General features: G+C 37.6%; 1 pseudogene; it reads left to right on the top strand.

The window, feature by feature from the left end:
* The first annotated feature begins 1777 nt into the window (after positions 1-1777).
* On the top strand, positions 1778-20818 carry LOC109209273 (annotated as a pseudogene).
* The last annotated feature ends 6408 nt before the right edge of the window (positions 20819-27226 follow it).

The raw sequence follows: 27226 nt of genomic DNA, 5'->3' as shown, positions 1-27226 counted from the left end.
AATTTAGAGAGAGATTGATGATTTGGTGAGAAAAATGAAAGGGGGGAGGGGTATTTATAGTTGAAAATAGGGAAAAAGTGTAATTATAAAAAGTCTGGGGTTAAAATAAAGTTGGGGGGAGGGGAGGGGGGTAAATGGCTATTTTGTAAATAGCCAACGGCTAATTTGGCAGCACAAACGGCTACTTTTTAAATGCCTTAACGGCCCATTTTTTTTTATATTTGGAGTCGTTGGGCCCGTTTAGGACCGGTTATGACCGGTTGAACCGGCCCACTTCCCAGCCGGTCCCGGTCCCAAACGGTCCCGGTCTCGTGGAACTATTGCACAAGATCGGCCCACTAACCAGCCCACCTCCCCACGGCCCCGGTCCTATTTGGTTAGGACCGTTTAGGCCCACCAACCATATGGGCTTGTGGTTCTGGGCCGGGCCCGGTCCTAACCGGCCCACATGCCACCCTTAGGTTGATTATATATATTATGTATGAATACATGCTTTCAATAAATATTCATATTAATGGCAGTATTCATACATGTATTAGGGTATCACATTGTAACTTTCTTATACATTACACCATAATTTAAACTAACATATACATTATACCGATTGAATACATGCTTTCAATAAAATAGGGAATATTCGATTTACTATATGCTTTTAATATCCCCCCAATCGAATAATCGACATAACAATTTTCATTGTTCCACTTAAGATTGACGAATTTCCATTGTTAATCTTTCCATATAGTAAATCAAATTACTAAATATTCTGTAAATACTTGTATAAATGAATGCCGGGCAAAAAAAAATTCTATCAATGACGGTCAAATAAAAAACTCGAACTATACCAGGAAAAAAAATTGACCGAATCTCTAAAGCTCTGCAGATTGTGTTATGTTGAAGCTGAATTGACAATGCTTTGTTTTTATGTTTAGCATCTGAAAATCATTCTAATTAATTGGGTTGATAATGAGGCGTGTTAGAATTGATTTTGTTGAGTTATATTAGGAGTGTATCACGTTAATTGATCCTCTTTCCGTTATTAGACAGCTAGACAGACATATTTTTAAGGTAATTATTGTTACTGTATTCATGAATACATGGCGCGAATACATCTGAATACAGTCGCGTACAACTGGACTTCCCTGTTTTTAGGCGATTTTTGCTACTGTATTCATGAATACAATAGCGTGAATATAGCGTATACACTACTGTAACAACAGAATAGTAGCGATAGGAAGTAATTGTGTGTATGTTAGCTATAAGAAGTTAATAGCCACTAAACAATAGTGGTTTCTGAAAATTCCTCTTAATTTAACCTGATAATTCACTAAAGGACATTTGCGAATCTGGCCATTGCTCAAGGCTTTTTAAATTTTCTTTAAAACAAAGATGCCTATGTTTACACATCGTAAAATGAGGCTAAATTCTAAACCTGCTCATAAAATGGCCAGCCTATGCAAAAAATACATATATTTGAACCCAACATTTGAGTTATGGGCCCAAAGTAGACGAGCCCAGCTACCTAAACTCGAATCCAAATCTCAGCTCAAGCGGAATTTGGAATTCATCGGAAGATTATAATAGTGCAATCTCATCAGCTTCAGTACTAAAGGAAGTTCGAAAAATCCCTCTCGTCGGAGACCGACAAACGCCGCCACGCCATAAATCGGAAAACCCTATCCTCACCGGCGTATAGATTTTAGCACATTCAAACACAAAAAGCTCCGGGCGAGCTTATCTTTTGAGGTAGCTTCCAAAACCCTAGATTACTCCGAGTCTCCCTTGGGAGGCTGAAATAATCAACAAAAATGAGGATTATGATAAAGGGAGGAGTATGGAAGAACATGGAGGACGAGATTCTAAAGGCGGCGGTGATGAAGTATGGGAAAAATCAATTGGCTCGTATTTCTTCTTTACTCGTTCGTAAATCTGCAAAGCAGTGTAAAGCTCGCTGGTATGAGTGGCTCGATCCTTCCATTAAAAAGGCAAGTTATTCTTTTTTTTAATTAATTAATTAACCTTGTTTCTGTGTTATATACTATGCTGCTACTTTTTGTTCATTGGTTTTGATAAATGCTGCTCCCTCCGTTTCAATTTATGTGAACCTATTTCCTTTTTAGTTCGTGCCAAAAAGAATGATCGCTTTTCCTATTTGGAAACAATTTACTTTTATGCAATGATTTACGGCCACACACAATATATGTACCTCATTTTACATCACTAGTTTAAATGTCTTCTCTCTTTTTCTTAAACTCCATGCCAGTCAAATGGGTTCACATAAATTAAAATTAAGGGAGTATGTGAAAATTGTTTTGTTATTAGTAATTTTTCAATGTTTGGTAGGGTATAAATGTAGATGTTAGGGTATAAATGTAGGTGACGTGACAGCCTGCCTAGTGGTCAACGATGTGAGTTAAGAACCATGATGTCTCAAGCTCAATTCCCAACGGAGGCAAAAAAATTAGGTAATTTTTTCCCATTTGTCCAAGCCTTGGTGGATAGAATTATGTGGTACCTGTTGCTGATAGTATCCCATGGAATTAGTCAGGCGGAGTTAGTCAGGTGCGTGCAAGCTGGGCAGGACACCACGGTTATTAAAATGTAGGTGACATATGCTCATAACGCATGGGCAGATGTAGCATTGAACTCATGGATTCATCTGAACCCAGTAGCTTGTTTCATGCCCTGACTCTCCCTCGGTTCGTTCGGAAATCATGGTAATCTTTTCATGGAGATTATTGGGAACAGAAATGTGCCTGGGGTTGAGAACAATGACAAAACTGCCTTTTGTCTGTTGCCATAGAATGTATAGGTAGGGATCGTTTTATGCTTGGAAAGCCCGTTCCGCGCTCTCTATCCAGTGTTTTGGATAGCGCGCGGCGACAAATAGCGACGAGGGCCCGCTTCACTGAGGCGAGAGGCGCGCAGCGAAGCGCTCGCCTTTTTGATGTGAGGCGACAATTTATACAAAAACATAAAATATTATATACATATAACTAAAAGCTCAATAACAATAATATATTAATAAATATATCATTCAAAAATTAAAGACTCAATAGATACTAGATGGTCATAGACTCATAATAGTTCATAAATTAAAGATAAAGACTAATAGTCTAAACTCTAAAACAACCAACATCTATTCTTCTTCAAGATTTTCAAATTCTACAACTTCATGAATGTTAGCATTATATTGGCTATCATCTTCTTCCTCCTCGGACTCTTCATCAATTAGGGACCGGCTTGAACTTGCTACCCCCTTTCCCTTGTAACTTGAAGAACTCGCTCCAAGTCCATAGATATTCTCCTCAACTCCAATGGCCATAGAAACAGTACCCCAATCAAGATCATCTCCTTCATACACTTGTTCATCTTCATGATTTTGGGGGGCTCCAGTTAACCATTCATTTGCCTCGTCAATGTTGTCCAACATAATTGGATCAATGGTATCGCGAGCTTCATAACGTCGCCTCAATGTTCTATTGTATTTAATATACACTAGATAATTGAGACGCGATAGCTCAAGCCTATTCCTTTTCTTGGAGTGAATCTGCGCATAAGTTATTTAGGTTAATTATAAATACTAATAATAATACAATATAGAATATATTAATATAATAAATCTACTTCTTACATGCTCAAATACGCTCCAATTTCTCTCGCATCCAGATGCACTACAAGTTAGGCTTAATACTTTGATGGCAAACTTTTGCAAGTTTGGAGTTTGATGTCCAAATTGCTTCCACCATTCAACTATAGAAAAATATTTTAAAAGTTAATAAGTATAAATCAAATAAATTAAATAAAAGTTATAAGGATATCTATATTAAAGTTAGTTACCTGGAGACCTTTTGTCTCTGGCTCTAATGGCAACCGGTAAACCAGATAGGCCCTCTGCTTGTGAGTACTTGCCAAACTCCTCCCCTATTAGATCTATCATCGCTGAATTAGGGATCAACTTCTCAAGACATGCATGGTATCCAACCCACACCTCTGAATCCAAAGTTTCATCTCTAGTGTTCTTGTAAAATAATCCCGGGTTCAGAAGATGGCCTGCTGCATGCAAAGGTCTATGGAGTTGATTGTTCCACCTGACATCAATTATCTCAAAAACTTTCTTATGTTTCCTAACATCTCCATCAAATGCCGCTGCAATACTCTCTTTGGCTCTATCCATAGCTTCATAAATATAGCCCATTGGTGGTTTTTTCTCCCCATCCACCATACGAAGCACCCTAATCAAAGGACCACCAACTTTAAGAGCCCGAACGACATCATTCCAGAATGATGGAGCAATAAGAACTTTGGCAATTTCTTTCCCCGCAACTTCCTTTGCATATTTATTATCTTTCCAATCACTCGAAAGAACTAGCTTTCTCAAATTTCCCTTTTGCAAATAAAAACTACGCAAAGTTAGGAAAGCCGTTGCAAATCTAGTCTTGGCCGGTCTCACCAAGTTTCTTTCCTTTGTGAATTTCCTCATCAAATTCAACAACAACGGCCTCTGACTGATGTAAGCATATGCCTTGACGGCCTTACTGAAAACTGTAAAAGTAACAATAACAATTTTATAGTTAATACTTAATAGGATAGGACATAAGTATAAATAAAGTTAAAGGCTTTAAAGATAACTATATTAAAGTTACCTGAAGCATATGGGTTTTCCTTGAATATGTCACCAAACATCAAGTTGATACAATGTGTAGCACATGGAGTCCAATAAATGTTTGGATAGATAGCTTCCATCATCTTCCCCGCACTAACATTCTCACTTGCATTATCTGTAACAATTTGTACAACATTTTCCTTTCCAATTTTATCAATAGTATTTCTAAACAAGCTGTACATTTTGCTTCCATCCGTAGAAGAGTTGCTAACATTGTGAGATTCAAGAAAAACACTCCCTCTTGGAGAGTTCACCAACACATTTATGATCATTTTTCCATTCTGTGCTGTCCATTTATCCATCATAATGGAACATCCAAACTTGTTCCATTCCACTTTATGCTCCTCAATAATTTGGTCTATCTTCTTCACCTCCTTTTTAAGATGAGTTACTCTAACTTCATGATAGCTAGGAGGCTTCATTCCTGGGCCATGTTGTCCTACGACCTCAATGAATTTATCAAAAGTAGAGTAGTTAACACAGTTGAAAGGAAGCCCTGCATCGTAAATCCATGCTGCAAAGGCACTTACGGCGCGATCCCTCAAAATCTTTTTGGCTTCTAAACCTGAGCCTTCTTCACCTTTTCCCTTTTCTTGTTGTTTTGCCGGGATAAAGATTGAGGGGACCTTTTGTCGGTGCACGTGACGTGGCTGACTCACTAGAACCAGAATATATCTTTTGAATTTTTTGGGGGGAGGTCTTATTTCACCATATTCATCCATTTCATCATCTTCATCAATTATATTCACCGATTCTTCGAAATTCATTTGTGTTCTTGTCATATTTTTCTTTTCAACAAATGCTTTTATTTCCTCCCTAACCTCAGGCGGATATTTTGGACATTGTATTACATTCTTAAATCCACCTATCAAATGTTGCTTGTGACGAGTTATCCCACCATTATACGTTTTTTCACAAAACACACATTTGATTGCGGATCTTGATGAGCCTGGTATAGCATAATTCCAAGCTATATCACTTCGTTTATTATTATCGGATGACGCCATTTCAATTTTCAGCGCTGTTTTATAGAAAAATAGAGCAACAAATCAATAACACAATAAGTTACTGCCTCCCTAACTATTTTTAAAAACAGAAGTACAGAACAACAAAAAATAATTTAGGCAACTTAGCAGAATTGCAGAAAAAGTGAAAAACAGAGAAAGAAAATAAAAGAGTTACAGAGAAAAAATAGAGACAGAAGTTACTGCAATACTGCCTCTGCTTGGTTTTGGAAAAACAGAGAAAAAAAATTAAAAAGAAGAGCTGAAAGAGATGATGGAGAAACAGAGCAAACAAGAAGAAAAACAGAGCAAAGATAGGAAGAAAGAAGAAGAAAAACAGAGCAAAGATAGGAAGAAAGAAGAAGAAAAACAAAGCAAAGAAGAAGAAAGAAAAACAGAGCTGGGTGAAAGAGACGACAAGCAAAGAAGAAAGAAGAAAGAAGAAAGAAGAAGAAAAAAGAAGACCAAGAATGGTGGTCGACCAGAAGAAGAAAGGAGAAGAAGAAACATACCTGGTCGCTAGGCAGAGGCAGACGATGGAAGAAGAAGAAGAGGAAGAACCAAGCCCTAATTTTTGTCGATCGGAGCAACTCGATGGAGAAGAAGGGTAGCGTAGTCTTACAGATTAAAACCCAAGCCCTAATTGGTTAAGTATAAACGCTGCCTTTTTAATGACTTATACTCAAAATAGCGACGCCTCTGGTCGCCACTCGCCTCGCCTCGCCACTCGCAACAGAGGCAGAGGTGCACGCTATTCTGCCTCGCAACGCAACAGTCCCTGTGTGGCGCTACATGCTCGCCTCGCCTCGCTACACGCCTTTAGCGCTGTAGCGAGCGCTATTAATAACACTGTCTCTATCCCCTTTTTTCGGGGTCCCGATGAACTGCTTTTTAGTATTCGTGTTCGCCTTCTTTCTTCCTTTCCTTTCACACAGAAGGATCACGGGGTTCTCCCGACGTAAATATCTGGGGGTGCAATTGTTTAGTAGGCAAGGATCAGAACGGGCGGATCCCTGGTATATATGTTAAAAGATCCAATAAATAAGTATAAATGATAGATTTGGAACGTAGTAAATCAAACGGGATATAGTAAGATAACGAACTCGTAACCATAATGTTCAAATTGATTAACCTTGTTGTTCTATTATACGGTGTTAATATTTGTTCATTAGCTTTGAAAAATATTTTATGTAATTATTTGTTTGTTATATTAGTAATTTTATTAGGTGATACATATTAGTTGAGTATATGGTTTAGACATCAGCACTTTTTGCTGTAGGTTTAATGCTTTATAGTAGTGGTTTAGCCTTCCAGAGATCTGTTTAGAAAATATATAGAACTTTTAATATGAGTACTTTTTATTTATATTTTCATAATATTTGCCTGAGATGAGTTTAAATGGAATGACATGGTTAGTGAGGATTCATAGAGCCGACCTCGACTTGTTTAGGACCGAGGTGTAGTTGTTGATGTTGTAATATTTTTTTGTTGTGGAAAATGTTTTATCTTTGGAAATTATTTTCTCGAGCATTTTTCAAGGTTTAGTAGGGTGTAAAAGTACGTGCCACATATGCTCATAGTGAGAGCTGCAAGATAGTGTATGAGGATAATGATATTAGGGTTTTTTGAGTACTAATTTTTGACAAACAATGTCTAGGTGTTGATTCGAACAAGTGATATGGCATACATGTTGAAGATTTCTGAGATGGAAAAATGACATCTGCTATTAGTGTGGAAGTTATTTCCCTCCAAATTTGAGTAAAATATTTAACGTTCTCCAAAATCCATGATAACCAAGTCGGAATATATCATGTGGAAAAGGTTGAGGGACTTATGACTTAGCCACTTAGGTAACAGGTTCGAGCCTTGTGCCATTCAAATTAAGGTTGAGGGGCGGACCCATTATCCCCGAGTTTTGAAGGATGCGATTGGTCCTAAGGATTTTCGCTAAACAGATTTTTCGATCATAAAAAAGAGTCAACCATAACAAACATACCCTTCATAGTCTCTGGTTGTTTAAAGTTGGTTTTTTTAGATATGCAATTGGAATCCGCCATAGTTTGTTAGTGACATATGACCATCCTTTCTGTGTCCCTTATTTTTATCTATATATGACCATTCTTTCGGTGCCATTTGGTTATTTAACACCTTCGAAGCATTCATTGTATCTTGGTTTTGGTTCTTAATTCTTGCTTAGTTTAATGCGCCATGCAATTTATCTTTGTAATCTCTAGCACTGTTATATCTTTGTGGATAAGTTTTATCTTTTCTTCCTATTCCATTTGAATGAGAAAAGTTCTGCTATGTGAGCATACCATGGCTTTCTCCCGGTTTATTTTTTGGTTTCTGTATTATATGCTGTTAATATTTCTTCTTTGATTTTGAAAAAAGTTCTCTGTGAAAAATTATTTTTATTTGTATGAACCTATTTCTTTTTTAGTACATTTTATAAAAAATGACCCCTTTCTAAACGTGGAAACTATATAACTTTAAACTTCTCATTTTAACCTTAAATATATGGATTATTTTTGGACCACAAGCTTCAAAGGTCTTGCATTCATTCTTAAATTTCGTGCACAACTAATAGGTTCACATATTTTAAAACGGAGGGAGTAGTAATTTTTCTTTGGAGAAATGTTTAATTTTTGGAAATCTGTTTTGGAATATATTTTATAAATGTTTGGTAGGGTATATAAATGTAGTTGAGATATGCTCACAGTGCAATGTGCAGGATGGGGTATGGGGACAGTGATTTTAGTGTTTTTTTGAGTATTTTGACAAACAATGTCTAAGTGTTGATTCGAACAATGTCTCTGAAAAGGAAAATTACTTTTGCTAATTAGTGCCAAAGTTATTTTCCCCCAAATTGCCCCTGGGGTTTATTTCAAGTGGAAAAAGTTGAGGGACTTGTGGCTTAGTCATAGGTTCGAGCCCTGCGCCATGCAAACTAAGTCTGATATTTAAGTGGAGAAGGATAGATGGCCGGGCCCACCCGAGCTTCCAAGGCTGCTTTTGGTATTTTTCGTTCTTTAAAAAAGGCTATTTTCCTCCAAATTGGAGTAAAATATTTTACATTTTCCACCGTCTATGATAAACCAAATTGGGAAATGATTTCGTCAAGTCAACCATAACAAATATACCCATAATAGTTTCTAGGTGTTTGGAGTTGGGATTCTTTGAGATATGTTATTGGATTCCGCTGTACTTAATTTTCTTGCATGGTTGTTAGTGGGGTGACCATCCTTTCTGTGTCCTTGTTTATTTATGTATGATCATTCTTTCTCTGTCATTTGATTATTTGTACCTCATAGCATTCATTGTATCTTGGTTTTGGCTCTTTGTTCTTGCTTAGTTTAATGCGCCATGCAATTTGTCATTGTAATGTCTGTCACTGTTATTTCTTTGTGGGTAGTTGTTACCTTTCTTCCTATTCCATTGTGAATGAGAAAAGTTCTGCTTTGTGAGCATACTATGGCTTTCTCCGCGTCTGCTTTTTGGTTTCTTTACTCGGGATACAATTTCTGAAATCAGTTTCTGTATAGAAATTTCTTTCTAGGTTTTTTCAAACTTTTTCTGTTTTTCCATTTATCAACGGCATAAAATGATTTTCTGAACTGAGAAAGTGGAAAGTACACGGATTTTCCAATTTACCTCGGGCTGTTTGTAGGAACTTATACCTGAGTTTAACAACTTACTAACATCCTCCCTGCTCTTTTTATTTTTCTTCCAGACTGAGTGGACTAGAGAAGAAGATGAGAAACTACTTCACCTTGCAAAGCTCATGCCTACTCAATGGAGGACTATTGCGCCAATTGTTGGTCGTACACCATCCCAGTGCCTTGAACGCTATGAAAAGCTTCTCGATGCTGCATGTGCTAAGGATGAAAACTATGACCCTAATGATGATCCAAGAAAACTGAAGCCTGGAGAGATTGATCCTAATCCAGAATCAAAGCCTGCTCGTCCTGATCCTGTTGATATGGACGAGGATGAGAAAGAAATGCTGTCTGAAGCACGGGCTCGGTTGGCCAACACAAGAGGAAAGAAGGCTAAAAGGAAAGCTAGAGAAAAGCAGCTTGAAGAGGCTCGAAGGCTTGCGTCCTTATAGAAAAGGAGAGAACTGAAGGCTGCTGGAATAGATGCCCGTCAAAGGAAGAGAAAAAGGAGAGAAATTGATTACAATGCTGAAATACCCTTTGAAAAGAAGCCTCCTCCAGGTTTCTATGATGTTGCTGAGGAAGACCGTCCAGTAAAGCAACCTAAGTTTCCAACTACCATTGAAGAACTAGAAGGTGAAAGGAGAGTCGATAAGGAAGCTCGTCTAAGAAAGCAGGATATTGCAAGGAATAAAATTGCAGAAAGGCAGGATGCCCCTACAGCCATATTGCATGCAAATAAACTTAATGACCCAGAAGCAGTGAGGAAGAGGTTGAAACTCAATCTTCCTGCACCGCAGATTCCAGACCATGAATTGGAGGCCATAGCAAAGATAGGTATTGCCAGTGATCTACTAGGGGGTGATGAACTCTCCGAAGGGAATGCTGCAACACGTGCTCTTCTTGCAAATTATGCGCAGACACCACATCATGCAATGACTCCTATGCGAACCCCTCAAAGAACCCCTTCAACTAAGCAGGATGCTATTATGATGGAAGCATAAAATCAACGAAGATTGACTCAGTCTCAGACACCATTACTTGGAGGGGATAATCCTACGCTGCACCCCTCAGATTTTTCTGGTGTCACTCCTAAGAAAAGGGAAGTTCAAACACCAAACCCACTCTTAACTCCTTCAGCGACTCCTGGAGCCACTGGCCTTACTCCTAGAATTGGCATGACACCTTCAAGGGATTCTTATGGAATGACCCCCAAAGGAACTCCTATGAGGGATGAGCTACACATTAATGAGGAAATGGATATGCACAATAATGCTAAGCTTGGGCAATTCAATTCAAAGAAAGAATTGCTTTCTGGTTTGAAAAGCCTTCCTCAACCCAAGAATGAGTACCAGATAGTCGTCCAACAACCTCATGAAGAAAATGAAGAACCACCAGAAGAGAAGATTGAAGAAGACATGTCCGATAGGATTGCAAGGGAGAAGGCCGAAGAAGAAGCAAGGCAACAAGCTTTACTCCGAAAAAGGTCAAAAGTATTGCAGAGAGAGCTCCCTAGACCTCCCATTGCTTCACTAGAACTAATAAGAAGTTCCTTAATGAGAGCTGATGAAGATAAGAGCTCCTTTGTTCCTCCTACACTAATTGAGCAGGCTGATGAAATGATTAGGAAAGAACTTCTGTCTTTGCTAGAACATGATAATAGCAAGTATCCTCTAGATGAATGTGACGACCCAACCCGTCGTCTCATGTATTACAGCCCCATTTTCCCCATTTACTGCTTCTTCATGTTTCATTATCAGCAACGAGTGAGTTATAGTTGAATTAAATTGGTTTGGATAGGAAATGAGACACTTAGTCTCTTTAAGAAAGGCTTAAGTTGGAAAAGTCAATCGGACGTTGACTTATGAGTTAGAAGGCTCGGATGTGATTTTCGGTGATTCGGTTAGCTTCGGGAAATGATTTGTGACTTAGGAGTGCGATCGGAATTGATTTTGGAGGTCCGGTGTAGAATTAGGCTTGAATTGGCGAAGTTAGTATTTTGGCGAATTCCGGTTGATAGGTAAGATTTTGATCGGAGGGTCGGAATGGAATTTCGAGAGTTGCTGCAGCTTCGTTAAGTGATTTTGGATATGTGTGCAAATTTTCAGGTCATCCGGACATCGTTTGGTCGGGTTTTTGATCGAAAGCGCATTTCGGAAGTTCTTGAAGAACTTAGGCTTGAATCCGATGTGAATTGATGATTTTAGCGTTGTTCGATGTGCTTTGATGATTGGAACAAGTTTGAATGATGTTATGGGATATGTTGGTGTTTTTGGTTGAGGTCCCGGGGGCCTCGGGGTGATTCCGGATGGCTATCGGGATGAAATTGGAGTTGAGGAATTGCAGGTTATAGCTGGTATCTGATATTTTTGCTTCTGCGAAAATGGACCGCAGAAGCGGTTCCGCAGAAGCGTAATAGTGGTCGCAATAGCGGTCAAGAGCTGAGTAGGGTAGTTCCGCAGAAGAGGAACCTTTTTCGCAGAAGCGAGTCCGCAGAAGCGGACGGGCGATAGCAGAAGCGATCTTGGTCTATAGATGGAGTTCCGCAAAAGCGGAGAATACGTCGCAGAAGCGGCCTTGGTTTTTTAGTGAAATTCCGCAGAAGCGGGAAATGAGCGCAGAAGCGGTATCGCGGAAGCGGGTGTGGGGACCGCAGAAGCGGAAACCCCTGGAGCCAGAAGGGTTTTATATTCATTTTTGTTCCGCGAAGCCTATGTTATTTCCACCATTTTTAAGCGAGCTTGAGAGCTATTGGACGGAATTAAAGGGGGATTTCGATGGGTAATTAATGGAGGTAAGATTTCTGAACCTAAAACATGATTAGTATGTGAAATTAACCTAGAAATTCATGGAATTAAGCCTTAAATTGATGAACTAGGGCTTGGGATTTTGATATTTCAAATTGGGATTTGATAGGCCATTTGAGCTCGGATTTGGGAGTTCTTGGTATGTATGGACTCGTGGCGAGACGAGGAATCCGGTAATGTGAATTTCATAATTTTTCGAGAAGCGAGCCCGGGGCTCGGATTTTGCTAGTTTCGAGATTCTTGCTAATTTTCGATTGTTTTCGATTGGGTATTGTTCCCTTGGCATATTATAATATATTCGCTCTGATTTTGGTTAGATTCGACGCGCGTGGAGGCCGATTCGTGGGGCAAAGGCGTCGCGAGCTAGGGATTTCACCGGTTCGAGGTGAGTAATACTTGTAAATGATATCATGAGGGTTTGAAACCCCGGATTTGCACATCATAGTGCTGTATTATGGTGACTTGCACGCCAGGTATGAGCGTGGGGTAGAGCACCATTGGGGATTGTGACTTGGTCCGTCCCGGTTGTTGATTATACTGCGTAATTGACTGAAACCTACTTGATGCTATCGTGATTTGGGTTGATTGCCATGTTTTGGGCTTCGTGCCGATTATTTGAATCCTTTAGGGATTATTATCACTGTTTTCATGACACTTAGCATATTAAATGATTTCAGTCCTGAGTTAAACCCTGTTTTGAAATGTGCAGTCATATTGTTAAAGTTTAAAGACTTAAATTGAATTTTTCTGATGTTTTGAGTTAAAAGTTATTACATGACATTGCCCGAGTGGTTCATTTGCATGTTCTGGACTGAGGATGGATCGGGCTGCACACCGCAGCGATACTATGATGATATTGCGCTTGGGCTGTAGGAGCCCCTCTGGAGTCTGAACCCCCACAGTGAGCGCGGGTACCCAAACGGATCGGGCTGCGTGCCGCAGCGGTCATGTGCATTGCATTGCATTCATGCATTGGTTCCTGTTTGTATTACGTGTCATGACATTCAGCACTCTCATTTCATTGGCATTCATGTTACTTCTTGCATTGTTTACCAGACGCCCTGGTGTTAATTGTTAGTGAAGTGCTGTGCCCGAGGGGCTGACTTATGTGCGGACTTGCATTAACTGATTACGCATTCATTTGCTTGACTGTTGGAAAAGGATATTTTCAAGAGAGGTTTTTAAACTGAGCCAGATATTTTCTAAAGGATTTTTCACGGTCTTACTGTTTTCTAAAAAGGGTTGTACTGTCCTATATAGCATGATGGAGTGCTCTTACGTGATTTCTTGCCTCTCAGTTATTATTTACTCTTATTACCACTGAGTTGGAAGTACTCACTTTACTCCCTGCACCTCGCGTGCAGTTGCAGGTATTGTTCACCCGGTAGCGGGTTATTAGCGGACTGAAGGTAATACTAATGTAGCTGAGCAAGGTGACCGCCAGCGTTCGCGGCACCGGACTTCATCTTTTGGATTCCAGATTTCATTTTATATATATGACCCTGTAGTTGTGTTCCTACTTCTTAGATGCTCGTGACTTGTGACACCCCGGTCGGGTTATGTGGGGTTGAAAATACTGATTATTATGGCCGTTAAGTTGTATTATTCTATTCATTTATGTTTAATAATTGTTAGTGAAAGGATTTGGGTTAGTTGGCTGGCCTTGTCTTCACGAGAGGCGCCATCACGACCGGGTATGGGAATTTGGGTCGTGACAATAGGGTTCATTTATTACTACGTTTGGTAACCAGAGACAGGGCAAGGGCTTGAAATTATCCTAAGGGAAAGGTGTTAGGCACCCCTCAGGACCACTAGTGTGGTTCCCCGCCAAACAATTTTTGTGGATTTGTACAATTAGCAAATAAACAAGTATGGCTCAAATAGTAGGGGATTTATGTTTAAATGCAGAGATGTTTGAAAAACAGTTAATGAGAAGCTAGATTTTTAAAAAAAAGAAAAGTACAATCTAAGCATATTTGTGAATGTAAAGGGGTGTCCTAGGTTGGTTAGCCTATAGGATCACATTAGTACAATGCCCGATAATCACTTATTAGAAAGGGGCTACACGTGGCATTAGCGTACCGGTAATCATATCATGTCTACCCTTCCCATCCCCTTATTGGTCATGCAAAGGGAGTGTTGGTCACGGATTCTTATCGCGTGCTGCTACCTGTCCCTTCTTAATGGTCCTGGAGGGAGTTAGGACCTCTACTTATAGGTGGTTCTAGACGTACCCCTAAGGTTTTTAAAGGTGAAAACTCTAAGGCGACAAGAAAAATAGTTAGGACTTTGCGCAAACAAGAACAAGAAGGAGTAGATAAAGGCTCAATTTTCCTCCTCAAGTAAACATACAAGCAGCACGACTCGAACACAATTAAGGCCTTTATTAATCAAAATTCTAAAGCAGGATTTCTAAGTGACTATGCAGAAATAGACCACATTTTATACCCAGAAGTTATAACCTAGAAGTTGCCTAGGGACTCTTCTAAAAGTTATCAGAATCAGAAACGTTAACGACAGAGAGCGCTTCAGGGGAATGCACTTTTGAAGATGCCCTAAGGCTTGCTATATGCAGATGCTGTGTCTATATTAATGCAGAAAACAAATAGGTTTTCGAAATAGACTCTTTTAATACCTGTAAGTGTGGTATCTAATGAGATTAATGCAATTTTGAAAGAACTTGTTTCAGAAAATACTTAATACTTAATAAAACCAATTCAGAAATGAACTAGGCATGATCAAGTTGACTTATTTAGACTAAACTAGGTTGAAAAGCAGAATTTCGAATATGGTTCCCTATAGGCATGATATCTAAGTGTAATACTGATTTTAATGGTTTGCCAGCGGGGAAACATACATAAATACTCATTGTACCAGAATCTGAATTAAGTCCTATTGGCATGGAATCTATTGCTAATCTGATTGTAAGACATGATTGCTTGGAACCTACAAACATGGTTTCTAAACATGACAAAATGCAGAACCTTATGAACATGATTTTCTACTTGAGCAAACGACATTAGAAGTGAGATCCTATAGGCATGAGTTCTATTAGGCGAAGCAATCAGTTTTAAAGAGTAAATCCCTATGAGCATGTTTTCTATTGCGCAAAGTGGGCAAATTTAAAAATAAGATCCTAAGAGCAGGATTTCTACCCATATTACCCCATAAAGCATGTATCTACCCTCCTTTTTCACTAAATACCCCAATATCTGTTTACAAGTTATTACAGACCAATGAATGAATTACATAAGTAAATAAAAATCAAGAAGCTATTCTATAGGGAGCCTTCAATTAGGCCCAGATTCCCCAAAGCCTCCAATGACCTCATATGCCTCAATTCCATAGACAATGACATAGTCTAGGTGCATCAAAGTTCCCTAAGGATCTTAAGGACCCCGGGCAGTGCTTACACCTAGACTTGGTAACCAAAATTGAACAAGTGCAGTGTGGAAGGGCCAGCCTCAGTATGCCAGAGTTCAGAGGGTTCTCAAGAGGATCCCAAGGCAGTACACATACTAGAAGGGGCAGAACTTATTGACTAAGAGTAGAGTTAAAGTGATTTTAGTGAAAAACAGTATAAAAGAGGGCTTGTTTGAAAGTAGTTTAGTAAAACAATAGAGACTGTTTAAAGAAAGGGCTGAAGAGATGAACAGAAGTCCAAACACTTTAAGGCAGGTTTGCACATAGACAATTCACAGAACCAAGTAAACTTAGTAGTCACATACAGGGGTCAAGGGAGTTTGGGAATACATAGGACACATAATTAAACAAAGACCTGGGAATTAGTATAGTCATTCCCAGAAGCAGCTAACTAGACATAATCACAAAATCAGACATAAAGAATAAACTCGCATGCATGGGAATAGGGATTTGGGGACTTCATGGTGGTAAACATACAACAAGTAAGTGATGATTGGTGCAGACATGCTCAGAAACAAACAGAAGGGGAAATATACTGATCTCAAGGGAGGGGGAGACATGATAATAATGTAACCCTCAACTACAAGTTTCACAACAAAACCACAAATAGAAGCAAACTAGAAACAAGATGAACTAGAACAATAAGAGAATCATATTATTGTTGGAACTTTGAATTGAAACTAGGACATACCAGTAAAGAGGATAGTGAGCAGCATGAAAGAACAAGAGAACACAAATGGTTAGTCTTGGCTTGCAGCCGGCTAACTTAGAGCAGTAGCAAGTAGCACAAGAGAGAGAGCAGAAATTTTTAAGTGTGAGAGATAGCTTTTGAACCAAGTGTTCGTGTGTTTGTGTTAATGAGAGAGTGTGTATATATAGTAGTTCGAAATTAGGTAAAATAAGGTAAGAATCATAGTAGCATAGTAATTATGGAACCAAATAATAATCAGAATAAAATCAATGCAAGTACCCCTTTAATTAAGGGGTAATCAACCAATGGTAATAGGTAGAAAAATGTTTAAGGAAATAAATCAAGTAGAGCATTAGGTACAGAATAGACAATTAGGGGTAAGTACATAGTGGTTCAATTAAGGAAGCAGCTAATGAAAAATTAGTAAAATTTCGGTTAACAAAATAAGGTAAGAAAACAAAATTATGTTGCCCAATATGGAAATAATCGAAAATAACCATATAGTAAATCATGGAATCAAGGGATTCAAAATCACTGATTTAAGGAGAGTAACAAGTAAACAAGTTAAAATAGGAAAATCGAAAGTCTGCAGGGAAGTTTTCAAATCAAGCCAAGAAACAAGGAGTTAAGAGTCAATCAAAGAGAGAGTTTTAGCATATAAAAAGAGTGACATAGGAATAACCAAACATAGGAAGCAAAGAGGCCAGTGCTGACCAGTCAAGATGAGCACAAACATACATAGGCGATATAAGTTAGGCATAAGAAACTCAGTAGAAACATGTTCGAAGCGAGATAGTCACAGAAACTCAAACAAGAATAGGCTAGTCACAAAATCAAACGAAGAAACATAGAAAAATTAGGGCTTTCAACATAGGCAAGTTGGAGAGGTAGCAAACTCACAGAATCAGTCGAAATATGCAAGAAATAGAAGTTTAAACAATAAAAATCAGTTTAAACAAAGTTTAAAAAAAAAGAGTTTCGAAAACCCTAATTTTAGAAGAAGACGAAAATGCTTGAAATCACATGGTTCTTGTAAAGAGTTCCATCAAAGAAACCAACTCAAATCATTTTAAAACTGTACAGATCTAGGAGATGTAGGTAGAAATCAGGGTTTCCAAAGAAACCCAAAGAGAGAAGAAAGAACCTGTCTAGAATCTCAGGATCGTAACAAGTACAGCATGATTTCGCTCGAAATCACACTAAAGTAGCCAAGAACAGACAAATGAAAAACCCTAGAAGCAAGTCAGCGTGGCCCTGGGCCCTTGAAGACCTTAGAGGAGGCAAGCATAGCATTAGAGGAACCATTGGAGGCTTAGGAGTTGAAGGGAGATCACCGAAAAAGACCGCAGAAGAGAGGTCGGCGATTGAAGGAGCTTGGGTTAGGTTGAGCGGTTGAGAGAGGAGAGGAGATGAGAGAATACAGAGGCAGCGATCTCTAAATAATGAGGTAGGGTTAGGGGTCGTTTGGAATTAAAATTGTAAGGGCTAATACGGACCGTTGATCTCTCAGATCAACGGCAATAATTTAATTATTTTTTGGGTCGGGTAGGCGGGTTTAGGATTTGGGTCGGGTATTGCAATTAGGAATTGGGCTGGGGCTGGGTTTAAATTAAGGCTAAGATCGAAATGCAAATCTGGCTATATTTTAAATAGCCAATTTTCCCTATATAATTTATAATAAATAATAAATAATTTCTAACAAAAATAATTTCATGTTCCAAATTGATTTAAAATAGATTTTCAACATTTTAAAAATATAGAAGGTCGATTTTATGTCATATAAATGTAATTATGCATTACTGGGCTATATTGCATTTTATGCAATNTATATATATATGACCCTGTAGTTGTGTTCCTACTTCTTAGATGCTCGTGACTTGTGACACCCCGGTCGGGTAGTAATTAACAGTTTCTAATGCCATTAAGTTGTATCTTCTATTCATTTATGTTTAATAATTGTTAGTGAAAGGATTTGGGTTAGTTGGCTGGCCTTGTCTTCACGAGAGGCGCCATCACGACCGGGTATGGGAATTGGATCGTGACAATGAAAAAGCAGAGAAGGAGAAGAAAAAGGGGGTCAAGCTGAAAGTGGTTGCTGAACCTGCGATCGGGGACTTTGAGGAAGATGAACTGAAAGAGGTACGTTCATGTTACATAATAAAAAAAGGTTTTGCTCTACTCTTGTGTCAATTTATTTTCTCAGGAGCAGTCTTACCTGCTTTGTAGCATTAAGGTATTTAAATATGCAAAAATCCCAAGTGAACTTTTTATTTTTGAGCGGAAGAGTTTCAGATTAGTTCAAATGCATTTAATACTTCAGAGTTGTTAGTGTTAAATTAATACTAGAAAAGAAAATGAGTTGTTTAAATTTCAATATAAAGCATTTGGAAACTGTTTTTTTTAACAATATCAATTAACCCTTTTATGTAATTTATATATGGAATTATTTCTACAAATGCTGATAATATTTCCCCAAACTATGGCTGTAAGGATTCAGGAAAACAATAGGTTCAATAGGCTGGACCAATACTATTTATATCAAGATATATTTAAATGTACGTAGTATCTATATAGTGTGTATATATATTATTCTTGACTCGCCCCCGGGGCCTAGCTCAAGTGGCAAAGGGTGGTGGATTTGTGTCTTAGGTCACAAGTTCAAGCCCCCACGCCATGCAAAGCAAAGCCTGGTATTTAAGTGGAGAAGGGTAGAGGGGCGGGCCCATTATCCACCGAGTTTCGAAGGCCGCGGTTGGTCCAAAGGATCGGCCCCAGACCGATTTCTCGGTCATCAAAAAAAAAAAAGTTATTCTTGACTCCACCCAACACAAGCTAGCTTACATGCTCAACTTTATGAACCCTACACCTACACCCATGACACCACACATGGTGTCCCAATTTTGTTTTTAGTATTTTTTGTTATGAGGACTAATTAACTGAAATTGGACATTCAAGTCTTTCGACAAGGCATCATTAGATACTCACTTGGATGCCATCTGTGCTTGTGTGAAATATGTTCATTATGTTTTTTTCCCCTGTAATATTCAATGTTTCTATGTACATTTGACTGTTAAAATAATATTTGGAAGTAAATAAATCAGGTCTCTTCGTGATAGGCGCCTTTTCCATTTTTACATTGTGCTATTAGATGTGCCCTTATCATTACCAATTTCGTGTCCAAACAGTAATATTTTCTGGAGTTTGTATGATTTTATCTTCATCTACTGCAACATAACTAACTCCACTCATGCAGGCTGATGGATTGATCAAGGATGAGGCTCAGTTTGTTCGTGTGGCAATGGGACATGAGGGTGAATCTCTTGATGAATTTGTCGAAGCACACAAAACAACTTTGAATGATATCATGTACTTTCCTACACGGAATACTTATGGTCTCTCAAGTGTTGCTGGAAACATGGAAAAGCTGGCTGCTTTACAGAATGAGTTTGAGAATGTGAAGAAGAAAATGGATGATGATACTAAGAAAGCAACAAAGCTTGAGCAGAAGATCAAAGTCCTTACTAATGGATATCAGGTATATTGTAGTGATTTAATTGTTTAATCTGAATGTAGTTATCACTTCCTGTACAGTTCTCTGTTAATTAACTTCATTTGTCTGGAGGTTTGATCAGCAAGCAGACGTGTTTCTAGTTCTTACATGGATCTTTCTTGGCTATTCTAGTTTTTTTTTTTTGGGTTTTGAGAGTTGTTGAGATCTAAGCTATAAATTCCAGCTAACAAATATTCATTGTGGATGAGCAGATGCGAGCCGGAAAACTCTGGTCACAGATAGAGGCTACGTTTAAGCAAATGGACACAGCAGGGACAGAACTTGAATGCTTCCGAGCATTACAAAAACAAGAGCAGCTTGCAGCATCACATAGGATCAACAATCTGTGGGAACAAGTTCAGAAACAAAAGGAGCTTGAACGTACTTTACAAAAAAGGTACGGTGACCTCATAGCAGATAAGGAAAAGATGCAACATCTCATGGATGAGTACAGAATGCAAGCTCAAATGCAGGAAGAAATTGCAGCAAAGAATCGTGCTCTTGAGCTGGCCAAGGCAGCTTTGCTGCTACTGAAGCTGGTGTGGAATCTTCAGGTACTGGCCAGTGCTCCAATGCAGAGGAAACTTCTGCTTCTGCCGCTCATGTATCATCATCTGCTATTGAAGCTGATGACGTGCCTGTGGAATCTTCAGAGGCCAGCCAGTGCTCCAATGCAGAGGAAAAATCTACTTCTGCCACTCATGTATCTGCTATTGAAGCTGATGACGTGCCTGTGGAATCTTCAGAGGCCGGCCAGTGCTCCAATGCAGAGGAAAAATCTGCTTCTGCCACTCATGATACAACTCCTCAGGACGTTGAGGAACAGGTGAAAGTGATCAGTGACGACTCTACAATGGATGCTGAAGCCATAAGTGAGAATGTGCCTGTGGAGGGTCAGCAAAACTGTATAGGAGAGAGTAACCGGGATGTTACCAAAACAGAAGATTCTGGAGTTGCCGATGATGCACGGGATGTTACTAAAATAGAAGATTCCCTAGTTGCAAGTGATGCGGGAAACTAGTAATGTTCTAGTTTTGCCATTTCAAGAATGTCTTGTATATATATATAATACCTCTTTTGGCTATTTTTAATTTAAATGGTTGGGTGTTATTTGGGTTAGTTCTTCCTGCTTGTTGGAGAACTAACATTTGAAATGCTTAGTACTTTATACTCCATTAAACATAATATGTTAAAAGGTTTATTAAGTATATCATATCCATTGATATATATCCTTTGCACATGTTAAATTTCATTTTGAAAGTGGGGATTTGCAATCGTACCTTATATTTGTGCCACCTTTAACCTGTACCTTATTTTTAATAATTATTGATTTGGTAGCCAGCTGACAAAAAATCCGTAATAATATGACAATTACACCCCTGACAAAAGATTAATCGCGTGATCTACAACCTCATTCGTGAAAAAAGATCTCTTCCTCTCCTCTCAGCAGCTTTATCAAAAAACCAGAAACTTATCCAGATTCATCTTCAGAATCACACTTGCATGAAGGTGTTTCACCTTGAAGCTAAAACTTCATGCTAATGTAGCATGAAGTTGTTTCATATTGAAGCTAAAACTTCATGCTAATATAGCATGAAGTTGTTTCACATTGAAGCTAAAACTTCATGCTAATGCATGCTGGAGTTATTTATCATGCAGTCTACAGTTTTGTCATGAGTTTTATCTGAAACTTCAGTCTAAACATGCTGAAGTTATTTAGTTCATTTGCTAAAACTTCAATTTAAACATGCTGAAGTTATTTAGTTCATTTGCGAAAACTTTAGACCAAACATGCTTAAGCTTTTTAGTTCATTTGCTAAAACATGCTTAAGTTTTTGTCTTGCAGTATGTAATTTTATAATGAGTTTTTGCTAATGGATGCTGAAGTTATTTGGTTCATTTGCTAAAACTTCAAACTAAACATGCTTAAGTTTTTTAGTTCATTTGCTAAAACTTCACACTAAACATGCTTAAGTTTTTGTCTTGCAGTATGTAATTTTCTAATGAGTTTTTTGCTAATGCATGCTAAAGTTATTTAGATCATTTGCTAAAACTTTACACCAAAACCTGCTGAAGTTTTGTTCTGCAGTCTACAGTTTTGTCATGAGTTTTATATTTTTTTTTGAAATTTTAGTCTAAACAAGCTGAAATTTTTTAGTTCATTTGCTAAAACTTCAGACTAAACATGCTTAAGTTTTTGTCTTGCAGTATGTAATTTTCTAATGAGTTTTTTCTAATGCATGCTGAAGTTATTTAGTTCATTTGCTAAAATTTCATACCAAAACATGCTGAAGTTTTGTCCTGCAGTCTATAATTTTATCAATAGTCCTGAAGGGCAAAATCGTCTTTTTAAAACGCTTGTAACAAAAAAATGGCTACGGATGCAAACGAAAAAATAAAACGGGTATAAGTTAAAAAGGGACAACCAAATAGGCCGCCTCATGCAATTTTTATGTTTCCAATCACAAATTGATTTAGGTCCATTTCCGGTTTCATTTCAGATTATATAGAACTTTATATAAAACTTCAATGATGGAAATTTATATAATTTAAAAGAGTCGGGAAGAACCTGAGAGAAACTACTATGATGGAAAATATAAAACATTTTTGAAATGTTTTTCTCATTTAGTTAAACCTCCGATGAACCAATTACTCATATTAAGTATCATGTTATATTGAATCAATTACGGTTTCAGCCCCAAGCTTATTTCTTACTAGTAGATTAGATCTACTACAAGCCATTCAATTAACTAAATTGGAGTTCGAGTTCACTTACGGAATGACTCTATGGCAAACTTAATTAAAATATCTGACTCGAAAAATATACTTACTGGTGTCCGATGTTTACTTCAAATCAAACAATTTACCTAATTAGCAGCTCAAAATTCAAGTTAGACTGCACACCATTGGTTGATAAATGTGTGTAAGAAAAAAATATCTTACATTCATTAGTTTGATACAAACAATGAATACGAGCAAAATTTTATATATTATATTTTTTTACTTTTTTTATTTTTAACAAAAAAGAGAAGTCTTCGAGCAAAAATCAATTTCTAGTGGACAAGAAAAATCCTCACACATATACAACACGTCAGCACGTCACTCTACTGGTTGAGCTAAGAAGACAACTTCTCCATTTTTGTCATTTTCTATCTTCGACCTATAAGTCACGGGTTCAAGTGGGAGCAGTCATTAATGTTTATATTAAGGTAGAGTTTACATTAAACCCCTTGGGTGCTATTTTTTCCCGGAATCTATGTGAACGTGAGATGATTTGTACACCGAACTGTCCTTTTTGTTATAACTGTGGTGTCCGAGTAGACTTGTGCACGCCTCAACTAATTCACGAAATACTTGTTATCTTTCACCGGTATATGCATCAAATAACTCTGTCAGCTAAGATATAAACAAATGAAAAAATCACCTAGTAACATTTTAGGTTCGACTGGGATTTGCTTCAATTTTAGACTTTTTAAAGTATGCTTTATGGTTGTGGGCCCAAAAGTTGGAATGAAGAGCCCAAATCGAACTCATCTTTCCCCAAGATTCATTGGAACCTGCTTTTCTTGCTCTCTATCTTCCAGCTCAGATTTAGCTCATGCAGCCACTAAAGTTTCAAAACATATCTTCTTCCACCTATTGCACGTTCAGAACGAAGTCTTGGAGCAACGGCAAAATTATTTTATGTGATTTATAGGTTACGTGTACAAACTATAGAAGCAGCACTAATGCTTGCATTAGAGTAAGCTGTCTACATCACATCCCTTGGGGTACGTCCCTTCCCCAAAACTCTTTATGAACGCGAAATACTTTGTGCACCGTGTTGCATGTTCTATTACACACTCAAAAAGAGGTGATATTTCAATGTTAAAAAAACGACTTTTTAGGTTATATTATTACAAGTTCAAATTTTAAAGATAAAGGAAAAGTCATGGTAATCTATTTGAGCTTTTATACACTTTAAGCTATTGATTTTTTCGTCTTACTATGTTTGATACTTAATTCTTTCTTTTTTGTACCTATTAGAAAAGATTGACACTTCTCTTTATTTAGAAATTAGTTCTTTTCTTATTTTCTACTTCTCCTTATTTACACGCAAATTGACATTATTTTGTAGTAAGTTTCAGCATATTTGTTAGGAGTTATTTGATTGCTGCATTAAAAAAGTTTCTAGTATGATATTTTGCATCCGTTTCATTTCCGGTTTAAAACTCTACGTTCATTTTCGAGTGAAATTCACTTTACGCCCTTAACCTTTAAGGGTTGGAAAACAATATCGCCTCACATTTTGAATGGAAAAGGAACCGTCCTTTATGCAATTTTTTTTGTTTTTTGTTTTGTTGTGAGAGATTCTTTTTTTAAAATAATTTTTTTTCTCTCTCTGCCCTTTCAAAGGTGAAGTATATTATTTTTCATCCAAACCAACACTTAAATTTCGTCTTTCTTTTCTTTAAAATTTAAGACATTTTTCTATTATATTGAGGCCATTGTTAAAAAATTTGCAATAAAGAAAAAAAATTTGCATACGAAATTCAAGAGATATGTTGAACGCACATTCACCATGAATGCTTTAGCATTTCATGAAGGGAAAAAGATACACTAAAACAGTCAATTCTCTGACATATATTATATGAAAGAATTGTTGTTATAAGTGTTAGTAATTTATTTATGTATTTTCTTTGTATATAAAAATTATTATACTAAAGTATTATTAAAATTTACTTATTTTGAAAATATCTTTATTGAACAGAAATTATAGCTGAAAATGTCATATTTGAAAGTTTATTATGGAAGCATTTTTACATTACATCATATCTTAAACTATGCAGGAAAAAGGCTAATGGCATAAATTATATAGATTTTAATTGTTTGTCATATGTTGAGCTTTTGGCTATAACGAAAGAACTTTGTTATTCTAATTAAAAATTATCTATTCAAAATAGAAAACATTTTTATTTTAAAAAAAAATGTTTCACCCGAAAGCTATTGCACAAGAGGGTACCCTTTCCCATTCAAAACGAGAGGGGGTATTGTTTTCCAACCCTTAAAGGTTAAGGGCTAAAGTGAATTTGAGTCTTCATTTTCCGGTATCAAACTTTGCATTAGTAATTAGTAATAATAGTATAACTTATACGAGATTTTATAATTATGCATAATTAGTTCGTGAACCAAAAACTTGGTAGAATTTTCTTTCTCCTTTTTCTTCCTTTTGGATAAATTTCATATCTAGTCACACACAAGTCACACTATAGAACAAATGTGGAAGAATGATGGAGTAATATAAGGAACATATAGGATACACGTGTCGACAGGCAAGCCAAAAAAAAGGGGCTAAATTTGGGTGAAGAATCTTTCACTTTAGTAAGAAAATTTTGATTTTTCCTTAATTATTGTCTTTCCTTTGCCTTCTAAGCATCTTATTAAAAATGGCTGATACATTTCTTTATTTAGAGATTATTTTATTTTCAGATTTCAGTTTCTCCTTATTGACATGTACAGTGACATGATTTATTGCAAGTTTAACCGTTTATGTACAAAAACATATTTATTATTTCTGTAATTTTAAGAGTATTTTGTTTAAGTGGAATCGAAATTTTAAAATTAAAGAGTTTTCAAGTATAGAAGGGTGATATTTTTTTCATAACAGATTAATAGAAAAGGAAGAGTTCCATCTAAAATGGAACAATGAGAGTATCACATTTTGTATTGAGATTATTGTTCATACTTCCTCCGGTCCACAATAAGTGATCAATTTGCTTTTTTATTTTGATCCAAAATAAGTGTCCATTTATATAATTAAGAAATAATTCAATTTGCTTTTACAGAATTACCCTTATGTATATATCCCTAAAAAGTTTTCTTACTACTCACATTAAATATTTAATTAAGGATTGTTTAGTCATACTAGGTATTTTTGTATAGAATTTAGTATTTCCTTAATGGGAGTGCCAAAAGCAAATTGGTCATGTGATGACCCGGCCGGTCGTCTCATGAGTTACCGCTCCGCTTCTCCCATTTCTGCTTCTTATTGCTTTGTTCATCTGTGTTTTGAGGTACCGGGTTGGTTGGATTGAATCCGGATTGGTTTTGGTGAAGTTTGAGACACTTAGTCTCTTTTAAGGAAGTTAAGTTGGAAAAGTCAACCGGATGTTGACTTATGTGTTAGAGGGGTTGGATGTGAGTTCTGATGGTTCGGTTAGCTTCGGGAGGTGATTTATGACTTAGGAGTGTGATCGGAATGGGTTTTGGAGGCTTGGAGTAGATTTAGGCTTGAATTGGCGAAGTTGATATTTTGGCGATTTCCGGTTGATAGGCGAGATTTTGATATAAGGGTTGGAATGGAATTCCGAGAGTTGCAGTAGCTTCATTATGTGATTTGGGATGTGTGTGCAAAATTTCAGGATATTCGGACGTGGTTTGGTTGGGTTTTTGATCAAAAGCGTATTTCGGAAGGTTTAGAAAGCTTAGGCTTGAATCCGATGTGTTTTGGGTGATTTGATGTTGTTTGAGGTGTTTTGATGATTGGAACAAGTTTGAATAAGGTTTTTGGATATGTTGGTGCCTTTGGTTGAGGTCCCGGAAGCCTCGGGTGAGTTTCGGGTAGTTAATCGGACCATTTTGAAGTTTAGAAGCTGCTGAAGTTTTGCTGTTGCTGGTGTTTTCGCACCTGCGGTTTGGGGACCGCACGTGCGGCGCCGCACGTGCGGAAAGGGAGCCGCAGAAGCGGAATGTTGTGGGCTTACCAGGAACCGCAGATGCGGTGTGGGACCGTACCCGCGGAGTCGCAGGTGCGGATGAATGATCGCAAATGCGGTTTTGGACCTTCAAGAGGATTCCGCAGCGGAAGGATAACCGCATATGCGGTACCGCAGAAGCGGCTATAGCACCGCAGATGCGAAAGTGACTGGTCAGAATTTAAAAGAGGTTTTTCGCGAAGGCGGGTCTATTTTCACCCATAGTTGCTCGTTTTTGGAGATTTTTGAAGGAGATTAAAGAGGGAATCAAGGGAAAAGTTGGGAGGTAAGAATTTCGGACTAAAAACTCGATTATTATGTGAATTCCACCTAGAAAATCATGGAAAGTTAAGCTAAAAATGGAAGAACTAGGGCTTGGAATTTTGAATTTTGATTTGGGATTTGAAGGGTCATTTGTGGACGGATTTTGATGTTTTTGGTATGTATGAACTCGTGGGGAGATAAGGAACCTATTGGTGTAAAAATTTCTGAGTTTCGAGAAGTGGGCCCGGGGCTCGAGTTTTGCTTATTTTGGGATTTTTGGTATTTTTCGATTGTTTTCGCTTGGGTTTTGTTCCCTTAGCATATTGTGACATTCTCATTCGGATTTTGGATAGATTCGACGTGCGTGGAGGCCAATTCGAAGGGCAAAGGTGTCGCGAGCTAGGGATTTAGCCGGTTCGAGGTGAGTAATG

This window comes from Nicotiana attenuata, unplaced genomic scaffold, assembly GCF_001879085.1.
Source record: "Nicotiana attenuata strain UT unplaced genomic scaffold, NIATTr2, whole genome shotgun sequence".
Lineage (NCBI taxonomy): Eukaryota > Viridiplantae > Streptophyta > Magnoliopsida > Solanales > Solanaceae > Nicotiana > Nicotiana attenuata.
Note: the sequence above shows the minus strand (reverse complement) of the source record. Positions and strands in the feature narration are given on the sequence as shown.